The following is a 14,795-nucleotide window of genomic DNA, read 5'->3' as shown; positions in this document are numbered from 1 at the left end:
CTTTGAGCTCCCACTCCTGGGAATTTCAGTTGTGCTAAAGGCTGCATTCTCTCACGTGATAGGGAGAGGAGGGGTGGATGATGGATGGGAATGGAGAAAAAGACCAGATGACTGGGCCAGCGACTACTGTGATACAGTGCAGGTTAAAGGACAGTCCTTCACTTTGTTACTGGCTAGGGCATTGCAAATGCATAGCATTCAGTGCAATTGCTTTGCAGTGCCAATGATTGCTCTCGGGTGCTTGATTCCCAAGGATTTTGTATGACTGTGTGGGTTTCTTCCAAGTGCTCTATGTCGGAAATTGATACACAGCATTGCACTTCCATGAATATTTCAATGTACATGTGATAAATAAATTTAATAAGACTATAAGATACAGCAGCAGATTTTGCATTTGTCCCATTGAATCTGCTTGCCATTTCATCATGGCTGATCCATTTCCCTCTTAGCCCCAATCTCCTGCCTTCTCATCATATCCCTTCATGCCCTGACTAATGAAGAGTATATCACCCTAAATATATGTAAAGTCTTGGCCTCCACAGGCACCTGTGGCAATGAATTCCACGGATTCACCACTCTCTAATTTTTAAAAGGATGGCCTGGATTATTTAAGAGCATAAGATATAGGTGCAAAATTAGGTGATTATGCCTGTCAACTCTGCTTCGCCATTTTATCATGGCTGATCTATTTTCCTCTCAGCCACAATGCCCTGCCTTCTCCCTGTATCCTAGTATTGAACAGCTTATCAAATGAAAAGGATTTGATTGCTCTGGGCCTGTATTCTCTAGATTGCATAAGAATGAAAGGAGATCTAATTGAAACCTATCGAATGTTGAAAGGCCTTGATAGAGTTGATTTGGAGAGGACACAGAGTGAATTTTAAAAGCTTTCTCAATCCTCTAACTTCTGGCTAACTTTTGCTCTATTATATGCCATCTTTTTGGCTTTTGTGTTGGCTTTGAATTCTCTTGTTAGCCATGGTTGTGTCATCTTACTATTAAAATACATTTTCATCTTTGGGATGTATATATCCTGTGCCTGCTGGTCTGCCGTCATTCCTGCTTGTGTTCTTTCCAATGAATTTTGGCTAACTCTTCTCTCTTGCCTCTGTAACACTGGTACATCTGACACTTTCTCTGGGAGGTAAAGAGAGACAAAGAGGGCGAGAAAGTGAGATGGCAAAAAAGATGAATTCAGCATCACTCAGGAACAGGCAAGTCAGTGTCAGTATCAAGTGAGAGTCCTTTCTCGTTACTAATACTTGCCTAATCTCACAGAAGTGAAAAGGACACTCGAAAGAAAACCCAGTGACCACTTTACCAGTCACGCCTGTCCATGTGCTCATTATTACAAATATCAGCCAATCATACGATGGCAATGCAATTCAGAAAATCATGCAGACATGATAGAGGTTTAGTTGTTGATGTCGTGTATTTAATATTTCAGTAATATTTGGTCAATATTATAAATATATTGTTAGATTAAGTATTATTGTTGGTTTAACAGCAGGTTAGAAGTGAGGTTACGTGCATTGTGACGTCATGACGCCAGCACGTGACGCGTCCGCGCGCCTGGGCGGTTGGAAGGCGGTTTTTTCCCTCGCGGTTCGGTCGAGTCTCAACGGCGACCGGGTCGACGCTGCGGTGGAATGGAAAAGGGGATGTGAGGAGTGGAAAACAACTAGAAAATGTTAATAATTACAGAGAACTACGTTCCACTCCAAGGTAGGTGATAAAGGAGTTTAAAACAATTAAATTTAACCGAGGGACTGAGGTGAATGCATTGAGTTCAGGGGAAAATATTGTTCAAACGTGATAGCGGGGACATCAATTAAAGAAAACTTGTAAAGGAACTAAAGAAAAATATTAAAGGAGGTTTGGCATTTAAGGTAGATTGAAAGCAGTGAGGAATGGAGATACGCGATGTTAATATTTCAGGGTTCATTTTTACCACAAAACGTAATACCTATAATTGAACATGAGCTTTAGTTTCAGAGCCCTTGTTCCACCACCATTTAGGTGTTATAAATTTCAGAAATATAGGCGTGTGGGGGTTGTAAAGGAAGGCAGAGATATGGTAGATGTGGAGGAGAACATTTGTATGAGCAGTGTAGTCAAGGTGAAGGTAACATGTCTTTGTGGTGGGACTCAAACGGTGTCCGATGGGCAGGGCCGGATTAACCTGTTAGTAGGCCGGCTGGTGGTGGCGTGGCATCAGCGCCGGACTTCGGAGCGAAGGCTCCCAAGTTCGAATCCAGCCGGCTCCGAACACCTGGGCTCCGTCAGGTTTCAGATGCCCTAGATTTCAGATTTTTCTTCGGCAGTTTAACGGGGGCACGACTGCGCAAGCGCGTGTAAGTCGGACCGTGAGGCAGCAGGAGTATTTAAAGAGAACAGTAGACGGAGCGGGCGATGGAGTAGAGGGAGACAGAGTAGGAAGGCTTTGTCTCCAGAGGCTGAGGACGAGCTTCACTCCAAGTGAGGTAAGGCTGGGTAAGTTCCTTTAAAAGGAGAAAGTTTCAAAAGTTGAGGCAAGTATTGGATAGGTCATGGCAGCTGAGATCGGCCCTGTGGTTTGTTCATCCTGCTGCATGTGGGAAATCAGACACTTCCAGTGTCCCTGATGACTATGTGTGCAGGAAGTGTGTCCAACTGCAGCTTCTGGCAGACCGCATTGAGTGTCTGGAGCTGCGATTGGATTCATACTGGAGCATCCGCGATGCTGGGAAAGTCGTGAATAGCACGTTCAGGAGTTGGCCACACCGCAGGTAAAGGCTACACAGGCAGAAAGGGAAGGGGTGGCCACTAGACAATGTAGCAGGAGGCAGGTAGTGCAGGAGTCCCCTGGGTCAACTCCCTCCCAAACAGATAAACTGTTTTGGATACTGTTGGGGGGGAGATGTCTCATCAGGGGAAGGCAGCAGCAGCCGAGTTCATTGCACCATGGGTGGCTCTGTGGCACAGGAGGGAAGGGAAAGGAGTGGGAGAGCTATAGTGATAGGGGATTCGATTGTAAGGGGAATAGATAGGCGTTTCTGCAGCTGCAAACAAGACTCCAGGATGGTATGTTGCCTCCCTGGTCCAAGGGTCAAGGACGTATCTGAGCGGCTGCAGGACCTTCTGGAATGGGAGGGTGAACAGCCAGTGGTCGTGGTGCACATTGGTACCAACGATATAGGTAAAAAACGGGATGAGGTCCTACAAGGTGAATTTAGGGAGTTGGGAGATAAACTAAAAAGTAGGACCACAAAGGTAATAATCTCTGGATTACTACCAGTGCCACGTGCTAGTCAGAGTAGAAATAGGAGGATATTTCAGATGAATACGTGGCTTGAAAAATGGTGCAAGGGGGAGGGATTCAAATTTCTGGGGCATTGGAACCAGTTCTGGGGGAGTTGGGACCGATATAAACAGGACGGTCTGGACCTGGGCTGGACTGGAACCAATGTCCTAGGGGGAGCGTTTGCTACTGCTGTTCAGGAGGATTTAAACTAATATGGCAGGGGGATGAGAACAAGTGCAGGGAGACAGGGGGTGTAAAATGAGGGTAGAAGCAAAAAGTGGTAAAGTGAAAAGTGGCAGGCAGGCAAATCCAGGGCAAAAAGCAAAAAGGGCCACTTTTCAACATAATTGTATAAAGGCTAAGAGTGTTGTAAAAACAAGCCTGAAGGCTTTATGTGTCAATGCGAGGAGCATTCGTAACAAGGTGGACAAATTGAATGTGCAGTTAGTTACTAATGAATATGATATTGTTGGGATCACAGACGTGGCTCCAGGGTGACCAAGGATGGGAGCTCAACATCCAGGGATATTCAGTATTCAGGAGGGATAGACAGGAAAGAAAAGGAGGTGGGGTAGCATTGCTGGTTAGAGAGGAGATTAACACAATAGAAAGGAAGGACATTAGCCTGGAGGATGTGGACTTGATATAGGTAGAGCTGCATAACACTAAGGGGCAGAAAACGGTAGTGGGAGTTGTGTACAGGCCGCCTAACAGTAGTAGTGAGGTTGGGGATGGCATTAAACAGGAAATTAGAAATGTGTGCAATAAAGGAACAGTAGTTCTAATGGGTGACTTCAATCTACAAATAGATTGGATGAACCAAATTGGTAAGGGCACTGAGGAAGAGGATTTCTTGGAATGTATGCGGGATGGTTTTCTGAACCAACATGTCGAGGAACCAACTAGAGAGCAGGCCTTTCTAGATTGGGTATTGAGCAATGAGAAAGGGTTAGTTAGCAAACTTGTCGTGCGAGGCCCCTTGGGTAAGAGTGACCATAATATGGTGGAATTCTTCATTAAGATGGAGAGTGACATAGTTAATTCAGAAACAAAGGTTCTGAACTTAAAGAAAGGTAACTTTGAAGGTATGAGATGTGAATTAGCTAAGATAGACTGGCAAATGATACTTAAAGGGTTGACGGTGGATATGTAATGGGAAGCATTTAAAGATCGCATGGATGAACTACAATTGTTCATCCCAGTTTGGCAAAAGAATAAACCAGGGAAGGTAGTGCACCCATGGCTGACAAGGGAAATTAGGGATAGTATCAAGTCCAAAGAAGAAACATATAAATTAGCAAAAAAAAACGGCACACCTGAGGACTGGGAGAAATTCAGAGACCAGCAGAGGAGGACAAAGGGCTTAATTAGGAAAGGGAAAAAAAGATTATGAGAGAAAGCTGGCTGGGAACATAAAAACTGACTGTAAAAGCTTTTATAGATACGTGAAAAGAAAAAGATTGGCCAAGACAAATGTAAGTCCATTACAGTCAGAAATGGGTGAATTGATCATGGGGAACAAGGACATGGCAGACCAGTTGAATAACTACTTTGGTTCTGTCTTCACTAAGGAGGACATAAATAATCTTCTGGAAATAGGGGACCGAGGGTCTAGTGAGATGGTGGAACTGAGGGAAATGTATGTTAGTAGGGAAGTGGTGTTAGGTAAATTGAAGGGATTAAAGACAGATAAATCCCCAGGGTCAGATGGTCTGCATCCCAGAGTGCTTAAGGATGTAGCCCAAGAAATAGTGGATGCATTAGTGATCACTTTTCAAAACTCCTTAGATTCTGGATTTGTTCCTGAGGATTGGAGGATGGCTAATGTAATCCCACTTTTTAAAAAAGGAGGAAGAGAAAAACTGGGGAATTATAGACCGGTGAGTCTGACATCAGTGGTGGGGAAAATGCTAGAGTCGGTTATCAAAGATGTGATAACAGCACATTTGGAAAGAGGTGAAATCATCGGACAAAGTCAGCATGGATTTGTGAAAGGAAAATCATGTCTGACGAATCTTATAGAATTTTTTGAAGATGTAACTAGTAGAGTGGATAGGGGAGAGGCAGTAGATGTGGTATATTTAGATTTTCAAAAGGCTTTTGACAAGGTCCCACACAGGAGATTAGTGTGCAAACTTAAAGCACACGGTATTGGGGGTATGGTATTGATGTGGATAGAGAATTGGTTGGCAGACAGGAAGCAAAGAGTGAGAGTAAACGGGACCTTTTCAGAATGGCAGGCAGTGACTAGTGGGGTACCGCAAGGCTCAGTGCTGGCACCCCAGTTGTTTACAATATATATTAATGATTTAGATGAGGAAATTAAATGCAGCATCTCTAAGTTTGCAGATGACACGAAGCTGGTATTAGGCGGTATTAGCTGTAAGGATGATGCTAAGAGGATGCAGGGTGACTTGTATAGGTTAGGTGAGTGGGCAAATTCATGGCAGATGCAATTTAATGTGGATAAATGTGAAGTTATCCACTTTGGTTGCAAGAACAGGAAAACAGATTATTTGAACGGTGGCTGATTAGGGAAAGGGGAGGTGCAACGAGACCTGGGTGTCATTGTACACCAGTCATTGAAGGTGGGCATGCAGGTACAGCAGGTGGTGAAAAAGGCAAATGATCATGTTGGCATTCATAGCAAAAGGATTTGAGTACAGGAACAGGGAGGTTCTACTGCAGTTGTACAAGGCCTTGGTGAGACCGCAACTAGAGTATTATGTACAGTTTTGGTCCCCTAATCTGATGAAAATCATTCTTGCCATAGAGGGAGTACAAAGAAGGTTTACCAGATTGATTCCTGGGATGGCAGGACTTTCATATGAAGAAAGACTGGGTCGACTAGGCTTATACTCACTGGAATTTAGAAGATTGAGGGGGATCTTATTGAAACGTATAAAATTTAAAAGGGATTGGACAAGCTAAATGCAGGAAGATTGTTTCCGATGTTGGGGAAGTCCAGAATGAGGGGTCACAGTTTAAGGATAAAGGGGAAGCCTTTTAGGACCGAGATGAGGAAAAACTGATTCACCAGAGAGTGGTGAATCTGTGGAATTCTCTGCCACAGGAAACAGTTGAGGCCGGTTCATTGGCTATATTTAAGAGGAAGTTAGATGTGGCTAAAGGGATCAGGGGGTATGGAGAGAAAGCAGGTACAGGGTTCTGAGTTGGATGATCAGCCATGATCATACTGAATGGCGGTGCAGGCTTGAAGGGCCGAATGGCCTACTCCTGACCCTATTTTCTGTTTCTGTGTTTAGACACACCGTATGCTGAGCAATCACCAAAAAGATCGGCCTGACGACTCCACCAGGAGTTAAGGGCAGCTTGATTCTGAGAACAAACTGAAACTGACAGCTCTAGCACGAAGAAATCCCAGCAACACACACAAAATTCTGGTGGAACGCAGCATCTATAGGAAGAAGTACAGTTGGCGTTTTGGGCCAAGACCCTTCCTAACTGAAAGAAAAGATAGAGATTTGAGGGGGTTGCCTTTAGCATCATTATAATCTAATGGGAATATCTAACTAATTCCAGTCGCAGTTTGTCGTGTTTACATGATACCACATGAAAGAAGGAAGCCAGCCATGTGTTTGGAAGAGAAATCAGCAGCCAGCGATGTCCTGTTTTGTTGCTCCAAGTGAATTCCGGCATTAGTGTCATTAGGAACACACAAAATGCCTGAGGAACTTAGCTGGTCAGGCAGCATCAATAGAAAGGAATGAAGAGTCGTCATTTCAAAGAAGAGATAGTAAAAGATTTGAAAGTGGGAGGGGAAGGGGAAATGCGAAATGATAGGAGAAGACCGGAGGGGGTGGGGTGAAGCTGAGAGCTGGAAACGTGATTAGCAAAAGGGATACAGAGTTGGAGAAGGGAAAGGATCATGGGACGGGAGTCCTAGGGAGAAAGAAAGGGGGAGGGGAGCACCAGGGGGAGATGGAGAACAGGCAGAATGATTGTGAGAGGGGCAGGCAGAGAAAAGAAAAGGGGGGGAAATAGATAAATAAGGGATGAGGTAAGAAGGGGAGAGGGGCATTAACGGAAGTAGAGAAATCAATCAGGTTGGAGGCTACCCAGATGGAAAATAAGGTGGTGTTCCTCCAACCTGAGTGTGGCTTCATCTTGACAGTAGAGGAGGCCATGGATAGACATAAATCAGAATGGGAATGGGACGTGGAATTAAAATGTGTGGCCAATGGGAGATCCTGCTTTCTCTGGCGGACCGAGCGTAGGTGTTCAGCAAAACGGTCACTTCGTGCATTAAGGTTAAACTGTGGGTCGATAAGGACACCATCAGTGGTGGCAATGGAAGGGGAGTTGGGAGAGACACCTCTGGAACTAAGAAGAACACAGCTTGTGTTAACATATTGTGTGAACCTGTAAAGGCATGGAGAAAATCATCCAACTAAACAGCTTTTGGATCCATGGTGGGGAAAAAGAAAAAGGAAATCACAAATTTTATATGGAGTATTGAAGGAAAGCAGAAAGGACAGGAATTAGTAATAAGGCAGTGAGTTCTACAGTGCGTTTTCCTGGGGTGACTCCATGGCTGTGTGAAGCACCAGAGGTAGCTATTATAAGACAGGAAAATGGAGAACTGACTTCAAATCAAGATATAGTTGAATATTGTGTTATTGTGATTACTTTTTTGTGGGGTGTATGTCTGTCTAGGGAGGCGTTGAACCTTTGAAGGGGCTTGTTGTGTCCATTTTGGGGCAGCTCACTCACCTTTGCTCCCTACTGGACACTCAGCTCTCGCCTGTGGCGCCAAGTAGCTGTTTGCATGTGACAGCGGCCACACCCCGGTACACCGCTTCAACAGGCAGACTAGACCAGTTGAGGGTAACCGGCATCCTCATACCCTGGTGAGATGGGGACATTTCTGTTCTAGAATGCGAAGTCAGCTCCGGTGGACTGGATGGATGAGATCTACAGTGTGATCCAGCAGCTAGGAAATTGATACTGCAATGCTCCATGGAGAGCGAAGGGCCTGACAAGGCATGGAAGTCTACTGCATCCCAGTTTGTAGTGCCTGTTCATACCACTGGACCCGGACCTCTGAGGTCAAGGAAGTGTAGCTGCACCATTGCAATGGTTTTTCTGCTTTAAAAAACTCTCCCGTAGAGGTTTTCTGTCATCGTTGGACACAATGGACAGCCATCACAGATATTTACAAATATACACAGATGCTTCAAAAATGGAAATGATGGAGTATGAGTAGGATTCATGTTGCCTGATTTTAACATTAAAAACTGGATGAGGATAAATGTTGATTTCTCAGTGTATACACGTGAAATGACAACTTTAGCAGTGGGTGGAGGACGTGAGATTGATGAGAGTTGTAAATATTATTCAAGCAGAAGAAACAGTCCAAATGATTTACTGTCAGAGGCACAACTGAACTTTATGTATTTATTTAAACTTAAAATGATGGGAATCTACATGTTTTATGTGGATTTTATTTTGGAGAGAATGACCAAGTGGATAAGTTAGCAAAGGAGGCAATTCGATGAGCAGAATTGGCATTCAAATAAATTATAGTAAAGGAGAAATGAAAAACATTAGAAGTGGAGAAAACAATGGGATGAAGAGAGGACTGGAAGATATCTTTATAATACCCAAAAAGAAGTGCATTATTTTTAATGAAGTACACAGTAATGGGAGGTGTGGATATTGTAATCAACAGAAAATAGTTGAGCATGTAATGGTGAGTAGTCCCAAGATTTAGTTGACAGACTATGGCTGCTTTTAAAGTTATCACGGAAAGAAATACAATTCAAAATTAAGAATATTGTGCAGAAAGGATCACATGTTTACTGTTTAAAATATTTTCAAAGATTTAAAGCAGTTTTAATATTAAAGATTATAAATTATACAATTTGAAATCTGTCTTCTTACAGGCAGCCACAAAGCAAGAAACCCGAATAACCCAATTAAAAATAGACCAAAAACCACTGCTCAGAGAAAGAGAAGACGAAAATACACATTGTGCGAACAGAAGCAAGCCAACCGTACCCTGAACTAGACTGAGTCCCATATCCGCTCCCAGAGCAGCTGTAGTAGGCCTAAGCCTCAAGTCTCCAGTACATCATGCAACGGGGTTGGAAACACACAGCAGCTGGATCAGTTCACAGCCTTGGCGCTGTGGAAGAAGGAATAAATATTCGCAGAACGAACAAAATCAGCCCGACCTTCGCCTCCCTACCCGACAATTAGGCTTCCAAGTCTATCTGAGCAGAAGTTTAAGTTGTCCAAGCACCGGGTAGTGCCATGTTCTAGGGCCTAGATCCTGGTGCCCTAATACGCTTGAGCACCCCAGCCTGAAGCCATTCTTGATCTCACCAAATCAGCTTGGTGCTTGGAGTGACCCAGCCTCGCACCTGGGTTAGGTGGATGGACAGTGAAACTCTTCTACATCAACTCCTTTTCAAGTTGCTCACTCCATCTCCAACAGTGACATGAACTCAGTCAACAACCCTAGCTCGGACATGTTGCATCTTGCAATGCCACAGCACGGTTCATTCCCCAAACCAGCCTTGCTTCCCGCCTGTCTCCTCACTGGCTGTGGCAGTAGGTTACAACAATTTTCTTCAGAAAAGATGTTAGAGTAATGTTTTTAGTTTGCAGATCTTGCCTTACGATCTACTAGTATGCTGTCATATGTCTTCGGTAGCATACGTTCATTGACCACTTTATTAGCAATTGTGCTTATACCTATAATCTCAAACTCCCTTATGCACCATACTGATCTATTTATACTACCATTTTCACCTTCATCTGCTTCATAAAAATTGGGATTCTGGCCTTCTGTGTTCTTAGTGAGATCAAAGGACTCCTTGTTCCAGTTTCCTGTTTTCACTGCCCTATGTTCAGGAAGTGTCAATATTGCTGGATGTGCATGTTCGCCCAAGCGTGTAATGCGCAAGGCACATGAAGGAGGTGATATTCAGGCACCATTTTCCTAATTCAGGAAACCCTTGTATTACCTCTGCATCACACTTGTCCATTTCTCTGCCTGCCTCTGCTTCCTTTCTGAGTTCCTTGTGGCTATCCCCTTTTGTGTTCTTTCCTATCCTTTGTTGCTTCCACCCCTGCCCCATGACCTCTCCACCATGAACTTTCTTTGCTTAATCCCGAGCATCTCGCCAACCAATTCCATTCTCCTATTCAGCAGTGCCTTAGTCCGCAAGCCCTTTCTGGTGAACTTCAGGTAGGCCCACCAGCTGAAGATGATGGTAGCCTACTAGTCAACAGTCCGAGGGCCACCAGTGCAGTGAGTAGGCGGGGTTCCATTGGTCCAATGTGAGGCTGCCTGCCTGTTCTGAGAGGACATGGCCACAGCTGTAAATGATACTCCAGAGTCAAGGTAATACGATATTGCCCTCTGGCAGAGAAGGGCTCAGATCTGGGGATTGAGCTGTTTCTGGGTCAGCTTCTATCTTGCAGATATCAGACCCTTGAATAGTTCCGCAGTATAATTAGATGGTCTCATTACTTCAGAACTTGCCTCATTATGATCTTGCACGTGACTACAAGAAAATGTAGAGTGTTAATGAGGACAGCTTACAACATCACAGAAAATCAGCCTCCCTCTCATGGAGTCTGTCTACAATTGTCACAGCCTCAGTTTAGCAGCCATCATAATCAAATCCTCCCCCCCCCCCCCCCCGTGACCTCTCCACCACAAACTTTCTTTGCTTAATCCCTAGCATCTCACCAACCAATTTCATTCTCCTATTCAGCAGCGCCTTTCTCTCATGTTTCTCTTCATTCAGCTTTTACTCATCTCTAGCACTATCTCCCGTGCTTCCAGTTTTCAGCCACTGGGTTTAGGTTTGGTCCAGCCTCTGGAAGGAAATGTCAGACAGCCATCTCAAGGCTGGGCCATCCAAATGCCAGATCAAGGTTTTACTTTCCTGTTCCTTTATCACCTGGTTCCATATTCCCAACTTATGAAATTTGGCTCCCAGGCTCCAGATCCAGATTCCTTGCCCCTAGCATTGAGTAACTTCCCTCAGATCCAGTGTAGCTTCATCAGGTGCAGGTTCCCTACTTCCTGATCTGATTCCCTTTGCCCTGGGTCCAATCTGTAGATTCACCACCCTCATTTTCTCCATCATGTAGTCCAAAGCATGCCATCCAGATTCCTTGCTTGTAGCATTGAGCAACTTCCTTCAGATCCAGTGTAGCTTCATCAGGTGCAGGTTCCCTACTTCCTGATCTGATTCCCTTTGCCCTGGGTCCAATCTATAGATTCACCACCCTCATTTTCTCCATCATGTAGTCCAAAGCATGCCATCCAGATTCCTTGCTCATAGCATTGAGCAACTTCCCTCAGATCCAGTGTAGCTTCATCAGGTGCAGGTTCCCTACTTCCTGATCTGATTCTCTTTGCCCTGGGTCCAATCTGTAGATTCACCACCCTCATTTTCTCCATCATGTAGTCCAAAGCATGCAGTCCAAATTCCTTGCTCATAGCATTGAGCAACTTCCCTCAGATCCAGTGTAGCTTCATCAGGTGCAGGTTCCCTACTCACTGATCTGATTCCCTTTGCCCTGGATCCAATCTGTAGATTCACCACCCTCATTTTCTCCATCATGTAGTCCAAAGCATGCAGTCCAAATTCCTTGCTCATAGCATTGAGCAACTTCCCTCAGATCCAGTGTAGCTTCATCAGGTGCAGGTTCCCTACTTCTTGATCTGATTCTCTTTGCCCTGGGTCCAATCTGTAGATTCACCACCCTCATTTTCTCCATCATGTAGTCCAAAGCATGCAGTCCAAATTCCTTGCTCATAGCATTGAGCAACTTCCCTCAGATCCAGTGTAGCTTCATCAGGTGCAGGTTCCCTACTTCCTGATCTGATTCTCTTTGCCCTGGGTCCAATCTGTAGATTCACCACCCTCATTTTCTCCATCATGTAGTCCAAAGCATGCAGTCCAAATTCCTTGCTCATAGCATTGAGCAACTTCCCTCAGATCCAGTGTAGCTTCATCAGGTGCAGGTTCCCTACTTCCTGATCTGATTCCCTTTGCCCTGGGTCCAATCTATAGATTCACCACTGTCATTCTCCACCATGTAGTCCAAAGCATGCAGTCCAGTCACCCAGCTTTGCTCAATCAGTTTGGGCTGTGATCTGCAATCTTCTAGCTGGGCCATACCGATTTTGGGCTTGGTCGCCTTAGTCAGCCAGCCCTTTCTGGTAAACTTCAGGTAGGCCCACCAGCTGAAGATGATGGTAGCCTACCAGTCAACAGTCCGAGGCCCACCAGTGTAGTGAGTAGGCGGGGTTCCATTGGTCTAATGTGAGGCTGCCTGCCTGTTCTGAGAGAACATGGCCACAGCTGTAAATGATACACCGGAGACAAGGTAATACGATATTGCCCTCTGGCAGAGAAGGGCTCAGATCTGAGGAGTGGGCTGTTTCTGGGTCAGCTTCTATCTTGCAGATATTGGACCCTTGAACAGTTCCGCAATATAATTAGAATGTCTCAACTTCAGAACTTGCCTCATTATGATCTTGCACATGACTACAAGAAAATGTAGTGTTATGAGGACAGCTTACAACATCACAGGGAATCAGCCTCCCTCTCATGGAGTCTATCTACAATTGTCACAGCCTCAGTTTAGCAGCCATCATAATCAAATGCACCCCCCATCCCACCACCCCCCGGCCTCCACTTTTTTCCTGGTCCCCTCCCCCATCGGGTACAATATAGCAAAACCTGAAAGCATTACCACCAGGCTCAAGTACAGTTTATCCCATTTTTCTTTGGCAATAGGACAGATACACAAGGGAGAATTAAATTCTTTGAAGTAAATTTATAATCAATGTATATATACTGTATGTCACCTTAAGGAACCCTGATTAATTTTTTTGTTGGCCTACTCAATAAATCCAGTAACTATTATTGAATCAATGAAGGTCTGCACCAACAGGGTGGACAGGAAACTGCAAAATACAAAAGGGAAGAAAAAGGAGAAATAATTACAAGTACTGAGAATATAAGATGTTGTGTCCTTGAAAATGCATTCATAGTGATGTACTGTACTGTACTGCTGAAGAACAATAAATTGCATGAAGTAGGTCAGTGGAAATTAACCTTATTCTGAGTACATTTCATCTGTTTTTTATGCTTCCATCTTCCTATGCAGTTGCTGTGTTGACATGTAAAAGGGTGTTGTGATGTTGCATGACATTGGGGTCCAAAGGGTCTCTTCCTGTGCAGTTCTGTTCTTTAACATTCCTCTGTGATGTATGACGGGTGGTTTGCTCCATGATAATTGGCTGCATGGGAGGTAACACTCAGCACTGTTGAGGTTACCTAACGAGTACAAGAGGGGGTGAAGTAGGGGTGAGACATGATTGATGAGGGTTTTGGTCCAAAAACCAACTGTTTACACCTCTCTGTAGACTGAATACAGAGAAATACATAAAGTATTGGAGGAACTCAGCAGGTCAGAAAACAGCTATAGTCTGGGTGTTTTGGACGTATACTCTCCATAAATGCTGCATGGTCCTCTGAATTCTTCTGGCATTTTGTATGTTGTTTTGCTCAAGATTTTCAGCATCTGTAGAATTTCTTATGTTTATTATTTTAACCTGACTCGACCCTGAGAGGGACAGATACAATGCATTCCCCCAATCTTTCAACATGCTGATTTTTAACTGGTAAATGGTTGGTGGGATTGACAGCTGATTGGTTTTGTTTCAACTAAGTTCCATCCATTCATTTTTCTGACAATAATTTGGAAAAGATAAGAGATAAACCCAGTCCACACCCTCTAGAGGAGTGGTTCTCAACGTGGGCCATGATAACTTTTCTATTTCTAAAATATATCAAAAAATATGAATGAGTACATGTGATTTAATTGGAATCCTGAATGAAATGAATGGAAAAAATATGCTGATTCCAACTCAAAAGCTGTCAGAACTTGCCAGGTTTTCCATATCAAAACCCTCATCAGAAAGGGGTTACCGTGGAAAGCCAAGCATAGCCTGTGTTATAGTAATCTAATTAGAACCATTGAGCATCAGGTACAAACGGAAGATTGGGCAGGGTTGTCTGCAGCAATGCCAGTCAGTAGGTAGGAGAAAGCTAGTTGTATTGTCTGCCACTGATAGCTGTGTATTACAATACTTATAAAACATATCACGAAGGTGCAGTTACTGCAGTTTGTCATCTGACAAACAGCAAAACTGCAGAGATGAGAACATGTGAAGTCTACCATTGCATCACTGTCCACAACAACTTCCATAGTTAGGAAAATGAATTCAGTTTTCTTGTCAAGTACATGTTCTTTATCGTCCCATAGAATTTGCATATGTAATAGTATTTGGAATCAGATTTGTGACGTATCTACAAACTGACTAAAAAGCCAGTTTTATTTTTACATGTGTATTCAATACTGATATTTTTTACGTGAAATTTTAACAGGAAATGGTTTTTGCCCAAAAGCCTAAGACATAACAAAGTTATGTTTGAAGAAGTGAAAAGCTATTTCT

At 43.9% G+C, this 14,795-nt stretch overlaps 1 long non-coding RNA gene across 1 annotated transcript; it reads left to right on the top strand.

The window, feature by feature from the left end:
* Positions 1-1,553: 1,553 nt before the first annotated feature.
* LOC132398166 (uncharacterized) lies at positions 1,554-13,391 on the top strand. Its single transcript, XR_009513561.1, has 2 exons — positions 1,554-1,725; positions 9,190-13,391. It is a non-coding gene; the product is annotated as an uncharacterized LOC132398166 (long non-coding RNA).
* The last annotated feature ends 1,404 nt before the right edge of the window (positions 13,392-14,795 follow it).

The sequence above is a fragment of the Hypanus sabinus genome, chromosome 8, assembly GCF_030144855.1.
Source record: "Hypanus sabinus isolate sHypSab1 chromosome 8, sHypSab1.hap1, whole genome shotgun sequence".
Taxonomy (NCBI): Eukaryota; Metazoa; Chordata; class Chondrichthyes; order Myliobatiformes; family Dasyatidae; genus Hypanus; species Hypanus sabinus.
This window is presented reverse-complemented; position numbering and strand designations above follow the sequence as displayed.